The 14452-nt window shown below is 54.0% G+C and overlaps 1 protein-coding gene across 8 annotated transcripts in view; it reads left to right on the top strand.

The window, feature by feature from the left end:
- Positions 1–14452, top strand: part of Bcor (BCL6 corepressor) — a 121339-nt gene that overhangs the window by 74940 nt on the left and 31947 nt on the right. For 2 of the 8 annotated variants that reach the window (XM_087902501.1, XM_087902500.1), the window contains exon 1: positions 3091–3818. The exons of 2 other annotated variants lie outside the window; for them this stretch is intronic. The gene's annotated coding sequence lies outside the window, so the exon portion shown is untranslated. Of the gene's footprint in view, positions 1–3090; positions 3819–4481; positions 4617–5129; positions 5255–14452 lie in introns of those variants that run through there. 4 more of the 8 variants (XM_087902503.1, XM_087902502.1, XM_048461316.3 and 1 more) reach the window with 3 other exon arrangements.

Below are 14452 nucleotides of genomic sequence, written 5' to 3'. Positions count from 1 at the left end.
GAGGTAGCCCCCCCCCGGGGGGGGCGCCGCTTTGGGATCTGGTAGCAACCCCCTGAGTAAGGACACAAAATGGGACTGCCTTTCGACAGCTTTCTCTTCACAGGCAACAATTCGACTAACCAGGCCAATAGGTGTGATCCTTCTCCACTTAGGGGCCTGGGAAGATCTCACATTTTAATTCTCAGTGAATTAGACACACACAAGCAGCGCGTGCATCTCTTAGTACTCCCTTAATAAGATATTTTTAAAATCCCATGGAATTGGGAAATGCATCCTAGGAGATGGTAGAGAAAGCCTTTAATCCCACCAGCCCATTGGAGAACACCATAGAGTCCACAGACGCCCTTAATGGAGAGGGGGTGACTGCCACAAATTACGTCAAAGGCGAATTTACTGGCCTGTTTGTCTCCAGCATCAAATTTCCCAAGCAGTCAGCCCTCTCCAAGGCCCCTTCGCCCTTACAGCACCCCCTCCCATTCATTTTAGCTCTAGGACTTAAAGTTAGACAAACAGACGTCTTTGTCAGCAGTCCCGGGAGGCCCTAGGATTCGGAGAGGCCTCAGGCTCCGAGCTCGGCTCCTGGATTTTCCAAAAGTTCTGGACAGTTAATGTGACTCGGACTCTGGGAAAAGCCTGTTCCTGGGAGAGTTGGGAGGTGAGAAGAGGGGGAGAGAAGGTGGCTGGGCATCGAGCCAGGGCTTCTGCGGTGCGGCCTAACCGAGGCGGATGAGCCTGGCACTGCTCTGCTGCTCGCCCAGGCCAGCCCTCCCGCCCAGCCCACAGCCGCACAGCGGCCTTTCTGCCTGGAACCGCGTTCAGAGTTTACCCCACAAATACCCAACTCCAGCTTTCCCGGTTATTTTAGACTTGTTTTGAATAAAAGGAGTCGCTTCAAAAAGAAATGTTGCTACAACACACAACCAGCGGCCTTTTCCCCAGCTGTGTCTGTAGCTCGTATGTGTTCACTCTAATAACTTTTAATGTCTAGCCTTAAAACGTCTTTATAAAAAATTGCTTTACAGCATAATAGTCCAGGTGTCTTTCTGCTTGTTACAGGAGATGAAAAAAATGTGTAGGTTAGCTTTCAGAGACACCCATCCCCCAGAAAGACCAGGAAGAAAAAGGCGTGCATTCCATTCTGCAGGCGCGGGTCCTGGACGCATTAGCAGCCCAGCATGGCTAGGCACAGCTCACTGCCTGCCTGTCTTTTGCATCAGTTGTTACAAGCAGCTCTGGAGCATGAAGATTTAATTCTGCTCCAAGTTTCGGGTTTCAAACGGTAGAGATGTTTCACTTCTGCTTTGAGAAGGACTGTTTTTATAACTATGGGCTGAGAACTAAAACAGAATGAATAAAATTGTACCTAATATCAGTCCCACAGTCAGTAGTGGGCCTGGCTTTTAAAAGGGAAAATCTTCTAGCTAGAGATGCTTTTGGCCTTGACCTTGACTTAGTAATCAACTCGAGATGCTTTTGATTATTTTTTGGCATGTAGACGCTCTAGGATATTTAAAAACTTTCCGCGTGGGTTTACTAGCCACTTCCATTTCGGACTTTGGTTCTCATCAAGCCTGCACACCATCCTGTCCCTAGGCAGAAGAGATACTCCACCCCCTTCCCAGAACCAAAAGACCCCGTAGAACCACCGAATAGGGTCAACTTTGGCCTCGGTGTCACAGCCCCCAGCCTGGGTGCCTTGACTTCCCTTCCAGCCAGCTTCACGAAGTAGAGTTGGGTTCGCCCTTGAGGCTCTGCGCTCCGGGGAGGCCGGAACCTCTCTTCTCGGCTTCCCCCTTTCGCCTGTCCCCCCCACCCCACCCCCCCATCTGGCACCCAGAGCTGCTCCGGGTGCGCTGTAGAAGCTCAATACGTGTCAATTGAATTGAACTGCTGTGTGCACAGGCTGTACGCCGCCGCCGAGCCCGGATCTGCACGACGTTACCCAGTGGAAATTTATGTGCTGAACGATGAAGCCAAAAGTTGTTCCTGGCCAAGTAAAATAAAACGCGGGAGATACTCTCACGAGGCCGAGGTGAGAGACGAGGGCAGACCCTCCAGCCAGCCATCGGAGGTCCGGACCGGGAAATACTCAAGAACTGGGGGAACTCAGGCGCATCCCAGTTCCCTTTACGGCCCTCCCACCACCTTGTGCCCCCAGGAGTAGCAACCCCCCTTCCGACGATTCCCACACAATTGAAACGTCCGGAGAGCTAGGACGCAGAACGGCCACCGTTGCCGGTGGTGGTGTTTACGTGTAGCTCTTTGCGCCTGCAGGGGAAGTGGCTCCTCTGGGAAGAAGGGGCGAGGTGGGCTGGGTGGACGCCCACGCGCACTCAGGCTCTGCTGGGCTGGGTCTCGGAGGGGACGCGAGGCCCGGAGGTCGCAGCGCTGGTGGCGAGTGGCGGCAGTGGCGCCTGCCTCTGGGGTTTGACAGCTTTGGCTGAGAGGAGTGCGAGGCGCTTTATGGTAATTGCGGTCCTCCACTGGCCTTCTGGGTAGCAAGGGGAGTCTCGGCGCGCAGCAGGGGAAGCCGCCCCCTCCGCCCCCCCCCCCCAGTCTTCGGTCTGGGGATCTCTTGGCCAACCCAGCCGTCGCCGCCGCCCCAGTCGGTCTCCACTCCCCTAGGACGGGAACCCCGACTGGGCGTCAATAGCTAACTCGGCCTGAGCTGGGACAGAGAGGACGGTGGAGTGTGTGTGCGGGCCGGGGGGGGGGGGGGGGACACGACACGACACTACCACCCAGGTGGTTCGGGGTTCGGATGTGGCGAGGCCCCAATGCAGCCGGGTGGGAATCGGTGACGGCCGGGGAAAGTCGGGCGAACCTTTTCCGAGGAATCACCCCCTCCCGAAACCCCACCGCGGAGGCGCCGCAGCGGAGGGTGAACCGAGACTAGGGAGCTCAAACTTGCGAGAGCTGGAGGCGGCGGCGGGCGGGCGGCTGTCGCCCGAGCGCTGCGCCTGAGGGGGGGAGGGGAGGCGGCTGTTGGGAGGGAGGGAGGGCGGGCGGAGGGAGGGGGGAGGAGGAAGAGGAGGGAACCTGGGAGGGGGGACGCGTTGGGATCGCGGCGTGCGGCGGCAGACGGAGCCCGGGCTCCCAGCGGCAAGGTGAGGCAGAGCCGCGCTCCGGGCTGAACGGCGACCGAGCTCTTCGGCCGAGGGGGAGACGCGCCGGAACCGAGAGCGGGAGCGAGGCGGGCGGCGGTGGCGAAGGGGGAGCACGCGAGCCGCCGGGCGGAGAGCCCGAGCCGCGCTGTCGCCGCGCAGGGACGACTTGGCCAACACACTCGCTCACACACACTCACACACACACCCTGCCCGAGCGGGCGCTCGCGGCGAACCGTCAACATGGCGCTGGGGCTCTTGCCCGAGCGCGGGCGGCGGCGCGGGAGCTGCTGAGGCTGACCGAGCCCAGTCCAGCTGCGGGAGCCGAGGACCGCGCGGGGCCGTCGCCACCTGCCCGGAGGCTCGCAGCCCGCCCCGCCCCGCCCCACCCCTACGCGGCCCAGAGCCCACCCCTCCGCCGACCCGACCCGGAGGGCAGCCGGCTGGCTGCAAAGGGAGACGGAGGCGAGCGAGCGCGGCGCCGGGAGCGGGCTGCGGGCACCCGGGGAAGGCAAACTTTGCTGCTCGCTGCGCTTCCCCTGCCCGGCTCCTTCTCCTCTCCTTAACGTAGCCGCCCTCCTCCGACCCCCGCACACGTCTACCCACCCAGCAAGCCGCCCCCGGATCCTCCTCGCCGCCTGGACTCGGCTCCGGGGAAAACTTCAAAGCGCCGGATCGCAGGCTCCCTGCCTACTTCCCGACTGGGGATTTCAGGTCAGTGCCCGGAACACCTTTCCCCGGGGAGGCCGCGGGCGGGCTGGCGCGCGGGGGACTGCAGCCGACCCCGTCCCTCGGGACTCCCACCCTGCGAGGGTTTCTCCTCCGATTTCAGTAGACCCCCGTCGGGAGGTTTAGCTACCTTGCTCGCTTTCGTTTTTACATCAGAGCTGTAAGTTATTAAAAATGCAGCCAAGCTAAGCGTCCCCCGCGTGGGTATCGGGGAGGGAGGCACTCGACGGGGGACCAGCCGTCTCCCGAGGGGCTTGGAGGACGGGGAGTTCAGTGAGTGGAAGTTTGCAGCCTCTGTGTGTCTGCGCGGGAGCGCGGTCGTCGCCGAGCGTCGGAGTCAGGCGCGGGGGGTGGGGTGAGGTGGGGGGGAGTGCTGGGCTGGAAGCTGGGAAGCTCGGCTCAGCGTTACCTCGCTAGCAGGAAGGGGAGGCGGCGGGTTCCCGTCTGCTTTCTTTTTCGACTCGGAAAAGAACTGTAAAAACCCCCAGCCGCCGCCGCTTCGTCTGGCCTCTCCAGGGGCCGATGGTGCCTCCGAGTGGAACGACGGCTTGTGCGTGCGCTAGTGTGCACGGCGGGCGCCTCGGACCGAGCCGTGCTCTACCTGCCGTCGTCGCGCAACTCCGGTGGGGAGTCCCGGGTTTTGTGTTTGTTTTTTTTTTTTGTTTTGTTTTCTTGGCTTGCCCCAAAGCGTGGATCGCGTGGATTTAGGAGGAAAAAAAAATAACTACTAGGAATCGGTGGAGAGCCGGAGATTCGGACTGGGCCAGTCCGCCCGCCTGCCAGGTCAGCTGCTTTGTTTTGTAAATGTTCTTTTAAGATTCTAATTCAACCTCCTGCCACCTCCCTTTGGAAGATGTCCTTAGGGTAGGTTTTAAGTTTTGAGCCCCCAAGAGCGGGTGTAGACTGCTTGCGTGGGAGCAGGGGCGGGGCGGGGGGGGAAGCGAGCAGCGCCCCCAGCTCTCTGCTGGGCTTTGGGGAGCTTGGTGGGAAGCCCTGATGGGCGTGTGAAAGTCTGCGGCCGGAGGAAGTTGGTCCCACTCGGAGGGCGGGCGACGCGGAGGCTCTGGGCAAAGAGGAACTTGCGCACCGGGCGCGATCCTCGGCTGAGGCGGGGAGGGTGAGGCGGCACTGGGCCAGCGCTTGGAACAGGCGGGAGGTTGCGCTGCAGAGCCACCATCAACCCGGGGGCTCTGGGCGGTGGCGACAGACGCCTGCTGTTTACGAAGGGAGCGGAGGAGCGCCCTGTACTAGGGCGACTAGTGGCACGTGTAGTCCCGGCGGACTTCTGGCTGCCCGATTGCTCTCGGGAACATGTACCCACGTCCCGAAGACGACCGAGCCTGTCTGCTTTTAGGCCGAGCGAGGCTTAATTTGCTGTTAATGAATCTTTTCCAGAAGTCTGCGACCTCCAGCTAGACGTTGTGAGTGCCCGCGCGCGAAGGCGCGCGCCGCCGGCGTCTAGGGTATGGGGGTTGGGGAAATGGGAAAGCGAAGAAGGAACTGGAGGAGGGTAATGTTTATTTAAAAACAAACCTCAAAAAGAAACCAGTGTTCTTCAAATAGGTATTCGTACTGCCTGGTTGAGTCTAGACAGTCCGAGGTTTTAACTGTTGTAATCTCCTCTCCACGCACCCTTATTCAGAGAAGGCTTTGGGAGGAGTACTGCTGTATGGTTCTAAGGTTAGTCCCTTGGGCGAAAAGAACATCTTTAAAAATGGATCTGGATTTTAAAAATAATGAGGAAATAGCCCACCCCAGAAAGTGGGTGGTGAGTAGACGGACTTGGGTATTTCTAGCCATCTGACACTTCCTGTGGCGTTGGAAATGGACAGCACCTGGAGAGATCGACCTGTACAAGGTGCTGGATTCGGTTTTGCCAACAGAATTGCTTGTGTGGAAGGCATTTTAATTGTCAACCTCAGAGACGCTTGTGTGTGGACATTTGGGAAATACTCGCTTCTCAGCCCTCCCCGCTCCATCTCCGACTTGTTACCTGGTCTTGGTTGCAGTGTTGGCTCTGGTGTTTATTTTGGATTGGATTGTGTCGTGTAGAGAGCTACGCGGAGGGGTGATTAATATGCCGCCCAGGTTTACTCTGTGGCTGGCCTTCAGTGCGAGGGTGTACACCACGTACAGAATTGCCTGCGGTGGTTAGGGGATCACGCGAGGTTCGGTCACCAGGCGTTGGACGGGTAGGTCTGGACTTGGGCTCGATCAGCGCTGTCCTTTGAGGCGCTGTCACCAGTAGGTGACTGAGAGTTAATTAGGAAGTGTTCTCTGGATCAATGGGCCGCACAGCTCATTAGCGATTCTCTCCAGCCCTTTGCAAGGCCGGCCTGGCCTCCGCCTCCCACACAGCCCTGGCCCCCGCGCTCCGGGCTGCGGAGAGTGCCGCTGGGAAGTGGGGAGGGGTGGTCAGTGAGGGACAGCTGGCGGGCCAATATAACTTCGCAGGGCTGCGCGTTGCGTGCGTCGCCGCGAGGTCCACACAGCCCGCTCTTTCTTCCTGCTCGCGGTCGCCTCCACTGTGTCTTTAACTCGCTGTAGCTGGCTTTGCTGCCTGGCTGCTCCTCCCCGCCTCCCTCGCCTATCTCTTGTTCTCTAAGCACGACGCCTGTGCTCCCCGCCCAGTTTGGGATTAGACAAGATAAAAATAGGACTGCCCAGCGCGCAGTGCTGTGACTGTGCCCGTGTAGCCTAGCCGGGCTGGTGCGAACGCAGTGGGTAGGGTCTGGGAAAGACTTAGCAGGGAGCTCGGGGCGGTCAGATTCTTATTGGACCCTCACCCCCTTCCTCGCAGGCGCTGTCATGCTCGCTGGACTCCGTCCGCTGTGAACCGTGCGGGCCAGGGGGACCTGAGCAGGGTCTCCGCGCTCTCGCGGGTGTTGTTGGTGTGCGGGTGATAGATCGGTCTAGACAGGCATGCAGGCTCCCTCCCGGCTGAAGGACGGAGTGGGTGGGGGCAGTAGAGAAGGCAGCAGACTCCCGAGAGCGGCGAGGGAGCGAGCTAAAGCTAGCCTGCGGGTCCTGTGGGCCCAGCAAGCCGGATGGAAGGCAGGTTGTGGGGGTGTGTGGAGGGGTGGTCCTCTTAACCCTTTAAGTACGGTAAAGAGTTTAATGGGGGAAGAGGGACTACGAGTCTAATAGAAGTGACTGGAAATCGAGTGGTCTGCAGGGGTGGGGGACTGAGGTCTAGATCTACTGTTTTCCTTTCTCTTCTGTGTGTGCATCTGCCGATTCGTTCACAAATCGAATGCAGCTGCTAGACAGAGTAACTAGCTTAACCCAGTGCTTCTTACTGGGGGAGCTGTGAACACAAAATGGGCACCCTCCCTTGAGGATCTGAGTTTGTGAGCAGGCTTTGAAAACCTGTTTCCTAGAGGAACTGGCGTGTGCAGGGGAAACTCAAAGTGAGAGAAGGTAGTTGGCAAAGGCTCTGACCCAGGCTGCTGCAAATTAAAGACCCTGAGCCTGAGATGCCAGGCCATTAAGTTCCGGAGGAAGAACACAGCATTCCTTGAGCTGTCCATAAACCCTTAACCATGAACTTGTGAACAGTTATAATCAGACATGTGCTGGAAGACAATCTAAATAGGAGATGGTCTGGACACTTAGAGAAATCTATCATTTGTGTATCGATGGTCTAAAATTTAATATAACTCAACATACATTAGCTTAGTTCTTTCCAGAGCTGGATATTGATGGGTGGGTCCACCTATAGATAATTAACTTATTCCCTCCCCTCCTTTCTTCTTAAAGATTTGTGGTCTAAGGTTCCTCTATTTACATTTAAACTGTGAAGCCATGCTGGTCTGGCCAGGAAATGAACTGCATTATAGGGATAGCCAAAGAACCTATAGGGAGGAATGCTCAGATTAAGATGTACCTACCCCGAATGGCCTGTGCTGGGACAAGTCAAGACACTTTGATCCCTATGCCCTAATGGAACAAAAGATTAAAGAATTGGCCAAGAGGAATATAGACATAGGCATGCAAACACAGAAATATATAGTGATATTTGAAAAGAAAAAGTACTGATGTTGTGAATCTGGAAACTGAGGCAGAATTTCTGTGTTGCAAAGACAAAAAAAATGAATTTGAAGATGTGAAGAGGGTCACTTGGGGGAGAAAAAAAGCACAGAAGGCACGCATATGTGTATATATGCCTGTGCTAAAATACGGGCCAATTTGCCAAGACCTCCCCTTTGCCTTGAGGAAGACTTCTCGCCTGGTGAGACCCAATTGAAAGTAAGACTGGGCAACTACATTGACAGTCTCAGAAATAATGTCTTTGGGCAGTAGAAAATGGCAAAGCACCTCCTAAGCTGGTGGATGGCCCTTGTTTGGGGGTTACTTCCAGTTCTTGCTCTTGCTGACCAGCAGGAATTCTGAAGAGGCTGGGAGTTCTTGACCTTGGGTGGCAGGGAGAAAGATGTGAGGCTTTGGTAAAGTCTTATTGGCGAAAGTGGTGTCGGGTTTGGATTGAGGTCGAACACGAAAGCAGCATACCCTCTGGGAGAAATAAAGGAGAGAGTGGGATGCTTTCATTTTGCTCTGCTTTTATTATATATTTTTCCTACCCGCTGGAGGAGACCATGCCTGGCGTGACCTGTGCTGGGTGCTTTAGCAGGCGCCTCAGTGACCCTAGAAGGTGTGTAAACTCCTGCTAGGGTTTAGTTTTCTCGGGGCACCAATTTGCCCCGCTCCCTCTTTGTTTAAGCCCAGTCAGGAATTTCAGTTTTTATTGGGAAGATCACACTTGGGTGGAGCCCAGGCCAGGCGGGGCAGGGCTGTGCTGTGCAGAAGGCCGGCAGCCTCCTAGAAGGCTTCAAGTGCTGCCCAACCTTAACACAGCCCTCGGGAGCAGCCAGCAGCCCTTAACAATACTTCCCTAGATTTCCTCGAGGGCTCTTCATCCAGACACCTAGCCAGACAGGGTGGGGGAATCGTGTGGGCTATCAATACTGCGACCCAGGACCCACTGCTCTTCATCCAGACACCTAGCCAGACAGAGTGGGGGCTATCCTCAATACTGCGACCCTCCGCTCTTCCTAAAGGAGCTAGGAAAGGCCCTTTGTTAGGGGTATCCTGGGAGTCGCTGAAGAGTGTAAATGCGTTGTGGTTGTTTTGTATTTGTTTTGTTTTGTTTTTCTTTGCCGAGGAGTCTCTTGGAACAGTCTGAATCCGGTGATGGCCAATGGGATTCCATCTTTTTTGCCGAGATAAGACCTAGGTGGTGGAGCTGAAAAATCCAAAAGAGCTGTATTGTAAGACTTTCTCTGTCCACCTCCATTGGTAGCCCAACAGTTCATCTTGAGCACTTGACCCAAGACATGCACTGGCCTCTTCTCCAACATCTTCCCAAACTCAGTCCCCAACATTTTTCTCAGGAACGGACACCTGACAGGTTGTGGGGCAGTTAATGGTGCTCTTGTGGGGATGCTTCTGGAGGTTTCTCCCATTCTGGGCTCAAGCTCAGCTCTGTGTTTTCTCAATTCAGATTCTTGTGGTGTGTCCCCACTTATTTTTTTCCAGAGCCCAAGGATTGCTAGCCAGCATCCACAGGCTGGACTCACCACGATTAGACAAATGGAGAAGTCCACTCAGAGAAGATCCTGACAGCATAAAATATAATTTGTGATCTAAAAGACAGTTTCCAGTATAATCTCATTATGCACCACAGACTCCCGGTGTTATTTTGTGGAAGGCGGACAATGATCAATTTACATTGACCCGGGGCTGGGCGAGCTTTTAGATGGTAATTGCCATATTGATTTGCATGCAAAAAGGAGACCTGCTAAAATTAAAGACCGGAAGCTAAATTAAACTAAATTTATTGTCTAGGTGCAAACCAGGGGAACTATTGGGGGGGGGGGATGGAGGTGAGTCAGGTTAGGTTGCCAGGGGCAGAGCAGGTAAGAGGCTTTCAGAGCTGAGGGGGGCAGTTTACAACTTTCCCGGATATTTTTACCTTGTGATTTCAAAATGTGGGGAGGGAATTTGGTTTAGGGGAAAAGTTATAAAAAGATACAATTGCAGTGAAGGCCCTAGGTCTTTTAATGCTAATGGTAACTATAAGGGAGAGGGGAGGTTTATTGGGCTATGGGGGGGGATCTTCCTGCACCATTTCCGGCACTCCCCACCATCCCATTTCTTTTGTTCTGGCTCTTCAGCCTTTGCTCTGTCAGGGACACCAAAATCTAAAGAGAAAAGAAAAAAAAGGCAGCCCTTCTCCCTTCCCGCCTTGCTCCCCCCCCCCCCCCCGCATCTGCAGACCTTGTGGGTCTAAATGTGTTAGGGGCTAAGCATGCCCTCCACCTAAGCAAGGCCGGGTGGGTCCGCACTGACGGGACTGTGGGCAATTGTCTCACGACGGAAGCTCTGCTAGCAAGCTCGTCTGGATGTCAATCGCTCGGGAAGCCGCGGACTCCAGGTGGGGGTGAGGAATTCGGGTGGATGATTGTATTGGAGCAGGAGAAGGTGTCTCTGGGCCTACCTACTGCCAGGGCCAGGAGGTGCCTCTAGAGGTTCTGGTGTGCTAGGCAAGTTCCGAGCCGGGGCAGGCGGGACCTGGAAACTCCGCCGGCTAGCCAAGACTGGAAAGTTTTTTAAAAAGAGAAAGAAAGCCACTTGCAGAAGACTGGCTGGGAGCCAGGTCAGCTGGGCCGCCTGGCCACTCGGCTGGGGAACAGAGGGAGTGTGCCGTCCCTCTCCACCTGGACCCTCTTTCTCCTACTCTCTGCGGGTCTATTTCAGAGGCTCTCCTCAAGCAGAGCTGCCGACACTGGCAGAAGCACCAGGTGTCTAGTGCCCGAACAAGTCCTCCCTGAGCAAAGGTGAAGATTTAAGCCTTCCCTGTGAAAGTTCCAAAAGCAATTGAAAGCTTGGAGTAGGCCTAGAAATTAGGAGTAGGTGGGGAGAAGATGTTGGCACTGAGGTTTGGAGGCCATATCCTCAGAGGAAAGGTTGGGAAAAGAAGAAAGTCTTCCTATTTGTCTTGGTGGTTGGCTTTTGATAGGGACTTTGAAATGCCCAATGGGGCCGATATCTTGCAAGCCACTTGGCTGATATTTTCCCTCCCACCTCATCGTGATTCCTAGGGTGTTTTCTTGGAGTCTTAGAAGAGGTAGATAGACATAGGTGCACCTTCTTCTGAAGGCCTTTTGCTCGATCTAGATAATCTATTGCATTATGTGCCAAGTCCAAGGTGGAAATCTCAGCTGAAAGACCAGTAGTCAACTTTTTCCCTGAGAACTGAAAGGCCAGGCCACCTACTGGTGCCTGCTGTGGGCTAGCACCCTAAGGGAATGTGGCACCTTTTGGGGAGCCTTGGCCCTCACACCAGGGCATCTCCACATGAGAGATTTGTAGTATGCAGGGGGGAAACTGAAAGCTTTTTCAGTGGCCTCAGATTGCAGTAATGTTTTGGGGAGACAGCTCTGGGCTCATACTGGATGAATTACATAAGGCTCACGAGCCGCCTCTTTACCTTGTATTTGATACACAAGACCCAAGAAGCCTTCCAAATTTATTTGGGGTGAAGACAATATGTGAAAATGGGGATTTCAAATGACACAATTAGACCAATAATTGGCTCCTCTCCGCAACTCCAGGACCGAGTTTGACCATGGCCCATTTTTTACTAGCTGTGTGACCTTGGGGGCAAGTTATTTATGGCCTCTGAACCTCAGTACATTTCTTCATTTGTATGACTGGGAATAATTATCTACCTTTAGGATCAAAGACAATGCCTGGCACATAGTAGGCCCAGAGGGTTAATAATTGCCTCGAATGACTGCCCATGTTTCTATAAGTTGCTCCTGAGTTCTTTATAGCCCCCAAGACCTGTGTCCCAGGGACCAAGTATGCCGGTCAGCTACTCCCTCCAGGGGCATTTCTCTGGGTCAGCCTATGTGGGCGCCTCTTTCCCTTTGTTAGAGTTCTTTGCCTTATGCCTTTAAGGGATTCCATATGCAACGACTTGGATTTTTTTCCTTCTAAGTGGGATCATTATATGGTTAGGAATTGATTCCAGAACTGCTATCTAGGTGCTGTTTGGCAAGTTTTCCAGCCAGGATTTCAGGCGAGGGACTGGAGCTGCTGGAGAAGTCCTAGTTGGAAGAGGTGAAGGAATGGCCTGCTGCAGAGGCCAGAGGTGCTGTGGTTTGATAGGGATTAAGTCCGGATGTTATGAAGGCTCGATGTGGTTTTCAATAAAGTTAGCCAGAGATTGCTTCTTTTATATCGATATGTATTTTTAAAAAAATTACTAGCATGAGAAGAAAACCAGACCTGTGTGGATCCAGGGCAGTAGGAAGCTACTGTGATCAGGTTTCCTCTTGGACTCCCAGAGGGGAAGTCAGCTTTTGATTGAAGCTACACTTGGTTCTTGACTCTCAGGGGATGCCTGCTCTGAAACAGGAGCCCTCCCTCCCTCTCCCCCCTTCCCTTCTTTCCCTAAAAGCCTTTGTGCTGAAAGAGCTTCTTTAGGCATGAATCCCTGGTCCCTCTAAAGAATGCCTCACAGCCTTTGCTGACATTGTTTTGTGAGCTGGGTGTTTTACCAGGCCGGCAGTTTTGCCCCCGTTTTAGCTCACTATTTTAGAGGTAGCATACGGACAGACAGGATGCTCCTCCTAACTGCCATGATGGCCACAGTGTGTAGTCCAGCTGCCTGGAATCTGAAGGCCCTGTAACCTTTGCCCTAGGGGCCCTTCACAAGGGGGCAGAGGTGGGGCGCTTGAGGACCCAGGATTGTTTTCGAGGATGTTTGTTTTCTCGAGCCCAAGAGGCTGAAGGTGGACAGGGGCAGGAGTATGTCCCAGCTTTAACTCTGATTTTAAAAACTTGCTTTAATTGGAGAAACTCCTAGGCATTTCACAGTTCTGTACAAATGCGAACTTGAAATAGCTCAAGACCTACGTCATTTAGGAAAGGATAAATGAAGTACAAAAATGTTCAAACTATGTAAATCCTTGGAGTTGTCTGCCCTCCCATAAACACATGACAAGTGCCAAGGCATTTCCAGTCAAAACACCCATGGACCCAGCAGCCTCCATCCTTTGTATTTATTATTTTATTAACAGCATTTTACACAGCATTTAACAAGCCCAGACTGCCTGCTTTCCACAGTGACTGGGGTGGAAAGTGGGTGGGGGTAGGGGAAAGTGGTCTACAAACCCACTAGCTGGAGAGATCTCTCCAGATGGAGAGGCAGTTTATTTCTACTGTCCAAAATAAGAGCCAAAAGTAGTACTGAAGAGAAGGCGCTCCCTCCCATCCTAGGAGCACGGTTGAGCTTCTATAATGTGCCCGGCTTCCACTTGGAAGGTAAAACCACGTCTACTGCAGGCTACTCTGTCCCTCTGTGATTGGTGCTCTTCGAAGAACAAGTATTTGTCTGTCGTTATTCCATATCCTGGTGGAAAGTTTCTAACGAAAAGTAATGCCTTTCTTAAGTCATAAAATGAGCCTTGTATGATTATTTAATTAAAATCTATTTAAGGACCGATTAGGCGTGTAATTTGCGCTAATAATGACGATTATGGAAATGTTCAACTTAACCAAAAATCATAAAGGAGACATTTTGATCAGTGGGGCGACCAGTAAGTATTCAATGAGTTGGGCAATTTCTGAAGGACCAAAGGCGGACCTCTGTGGGTCTGCACAGAGGGCAGACATGCCCAGCCTCTGTGACAACTTGGAGCGCTGCAGGCCTCTCTGTCACAGACCCAGCCTGGCCACTTGACCCAGTGGTCTAGGAGTGTGAGCAGCCAAGTCTTCTTTGCATCACACATCCCCAGACTCTACCAGAAAGAGTCTCAAACTCCGGGTGGGAGAGGGCTGCTAAACCACCGCGAAATCTCTGCGAAATGGCGGTGCTCTCGGTTTAACAAACTGCACCGAGAAAAGCTGGCCTTGGCTAGAGCCCGGAGGGCTGGGGTAGGGGGGAAGAGAGAGCCAGGGTCCCTTGTTCCGGGAGAAACCTGCCAGCTGCTGGGCTTGGTGTGAAGGCGAAGGCAGACACAATGCTGCTGTTGTTGGTTTGATCTCTAACTGTGGATTGTTAGTCTGGCTTTAACTATGTGGTAAGGGGGGAATGTGAAGGCTGTTTACAGCGAGTGCAAATAATGTGACAGCTGTTGGCGCGCGAGCAGCACTGCGCCTCCTCAGCGCTCACACAAAGCGCGCACTATGCAGGCCCCGCGGAGGAGCTGCAGAGGTGGCCACCACTTTGTGGCTGGCGCTTTTGGATGAGAGAAAGCTGGGCTACATCCCGTCACCAATCAATCCCCAGCACACACCTTAAGGACTTCCCAAGGGTGGAGTGAGGGTGTGGAATGGTTTATGTGTTGTGGTTTAGGGAACTTGTTAGGCAGAGGTGTTAGAAGAAGGCCCAGGGGGCCTGGAGTGTCAGTGTCTGGAGGGGTTTGGCCAAGATCCATGGACCTAGGACCTCAGCTGCTTGTGACTGAGTTTGCAAGATTTGGGAAAACAACCAGCAGCTCCGAGTAAGCTTGTTGGAGAGAATGTGTTCTTAACTGAAGGCTTTCTGGGGATTCCAGGGGCTCTGAAGGCTGCCGCCCCCCCCCCCCCCCCCCCCCGCAATGGCCCTATTC

Source organism: Myodes glareolus, chromosome X (genome assembly GCF_982192425.1).
Source record: "Myodes glareolus chromosome X, mMyoGla1.1, whole genome shotgun sequence".
Taxonomy (NCBI): Eukaryota; Metazoa; Chordata; class Mammalia; order Rodentia; family Cricetidae; genus Myodes; species Myodes glareolus.
Note: the sequence above shows the minus strand (reverse complement) of the source record. Positions and strands in the feature narration are given on the sequence as shown.